Raw genomic sequence first — 2,609 nt, forward strand, 5'->3', positions numbered from 1 at the left:
GATTGCACATGATTTTACTTTTGTAGAAATAGCATTCTTTGATTCTGCTTCATGATTTCTGGTTGATTTAGTTCAGAGGTGCTTTGTATATTGGTGGAATGAATGAGTGGAAATAGTCAAAATTAGGTTCTGAAATATGAGCTAGAATACCCCATGGTGGGATTCACCTTAACAGGATGTCTTCCTGAGACTCGTAACACTCTTTTATTCACTCTAATGTGCATTTACCTGTGAATTAAATTCTGCTTTGAGATTTTTTATTGTTTTGATATTAATCGACTTGATTCTATGTTGATTCCCTAGGTTTTGAATTGGTTGAATTGTGCATGTTAAATTTTCTGATTTGGTATTGTTTTGTTTCAGCATTAAGATTCTATAGTTCAAATTCAATTTCGTTCATATAGCTTTTAAATTTCCAATTTGAGTTGCTTGTTTCCAGTTTTAGTTTTAAGTCATTTTAGTTGCATGTAATTCTCATATTAGTTTAATTTCTATTTCTGTCTTAGGTAGTTTAGATTTCTATTTTCTTTTATTTTTCATTTTAGTTCATATTCTTTCTTTCCTTAAACAAATTTTCTTATTTTTTATTTCATTGTTTCATTTTCTATTTCCCCACCTTGTTTTTATAGTTAAATAGTAAATAATTACAAGAATTAACTTTACACTCTGAAACTTAATCATAGTTGAGTCCTTGGATTGATCCTTGGTTATCCCTTTACTACATTAGTGGGGAAACTGAGTTTGTTGGCTTTGATGCAACTGAAAGCGAGTTTAACAAATGGCGCCGTTGCCGGGGACTCGGCGAGTTAAGTCTTAGAGTGTTAGGTTAGTCTTGTTTAGGTTTGTTTTTTTGATTTTATTTCTGTTTTGTGTTCATATCTGTTCCTTTTTAGTTTAGGATCTGTTTGTTCTGTTTTCATTTTTGTATATTAAGATCTGTTCTGCAAAGTAGAAATTGTGAATATAGCTTGTATAGATTTTCTTTTCTTTCAATTCTTTTGTTGAATTCTGTGATAGAGGCTTTATTGGTCTGATTGGTTTTATTCTGGTGAGCAATTGGTAAGCATGGATCACTCCTCTGCATATGGTAATATCTCATTTCCTTATAATGCTCAACCACCAAGATTTGACATGTTTTATGAGCCTATTCCTGAGGTTTTTATGCAGCCAATTAATCAAGCTTTCCAGCAACAACGACCATCCTATTTTCAACCTTATGGAGAGCAGTCACCCTGGCATGTTCAACAAGAGATGCCACATTCATATTGGGACCAGTGTGTTGCACCAAAACAAGAGGAAATTCATTCAGAACAACCATGGCAGCCACAATTCTGTGATCAGTGGCAGCAGGGAACTCTAGCAGCTGAATTTCAAGGACTAACCAATCAAGTGGTTGAGTTAGTAGCTATTGTCAACAAGTTGACAGGGAGAGCTGAAGAAGAGAAAGAGGCATCAACCAATGAAGCACCACTGATGGTAGCTGCTGCCGTAGAGTTTCAAGAGATTAAGTGTCCAACCACCTCTGTAACTGTATACTCTAATCCTTCTTTCATTGATTTACATTCTACTTTAAATTTTGATGATGATAATTCCAATTCTCTGATGAGTGATGATTGTATGAATGCATCTGATGATTTTTCTGAATGTGTTTGTGAACCTTATGACCATAATTACACTGGTGATGATTTTGAAAAGCTAGTTGATGGTTTTAGGGAGTTGGCTGTGATTCATGATTGTAATAGTTTTGTTGATGTTCCTATATCTGATTTTACCACTGCTAGTGCTCAATTAAGTGAAAATGTGTATTATGATGGTGATAGTACTGAACCTCATTCTTGTTTCAATGAAATTGATTGTACTGCTGATTTAAAAGCTGAATCTACTGTGCTGGAAGTACAAACTGATTTCAGAAAGTCCAAAGAGTATTTGAAAAAAATGAGGGAAGCTACTGACCATGTTTTAGTGCTTCAGTACTGTGAAATGGATTTTGATGCTGATGTGTGTGAGCTTGAAATTGATTTCAATGTGCTTGATCATATGCATGATGTACCTGTAGAAGTTGTTGATTTTACTCCTTGCTTTGATCATTCTAATATCATAAATTCAGCATTTTCCATTGATAGAGTTCATATACCTGCATCTAGTGTTTTTGATGATTCCACCTATTTAAATGCACTTTTTGATGATGAATCAGATGCTCATGATAATAGATATGCAGTTTTTTATGATGTGAAAGTTGATATGGCTTATTTTGAAAATGCTTGTACTAATTTAGGATTAGAACTTGAACTTGAGCTTGTTGAGTTCTTAACTTCTTTGGAATTAGGCAATGAAAAACTCACTGGTTGTACATGCCTTGGGGGTGGTTGTGAAATTTGTGAAGAAATTAGTTCTGCTATATGTTCTGCTTCTAACTGTTTTGCAGGTGCCAAGGAAGAGTTCATTATCTACAAGCTGGATGGGAATGATCCTGAAAGGGTAACTGGTGAATCAAGACTTCAGGTTTTCTTTAAACTGAATCTTCCAATTGATATAGACGAGGTTCAACCTGATTTTAACGTTTTTGATATGTTTAAAGTTGAACTCATAGAACCTGCATTGAATAGTGT

General features: G+C 34.2%; 1 pseudogene; it reads left to right on the forward strand.

Annotated features, from left to right (window-relative positions):
• The first annotated feature begins 1,065 nt into the window (after positions 1–1,065).
• On the forward strand, positions 1,066–2,101 carry LOC148191724 (uncharacterized; annotated as a pseudogene).
• The last annotated feature ends 508 nt before the right edge of the window (positions 2,102–2,609 follow it).

The sequence above is a fragment of the Vigna umbellata genome, chromosome 10 (assembly GCF_029865625.1).
Source record: "Vigna umbellata cultivar VRB3 chromosome 10, Vumbellata_1.0, whole genome shotgun sequence".
NCBI lineage: Eukaryota > Viridiplantae > Streptophyta > Magnoliopsida > Fabales > Fabaceae > Vigna > Vigna umbellata.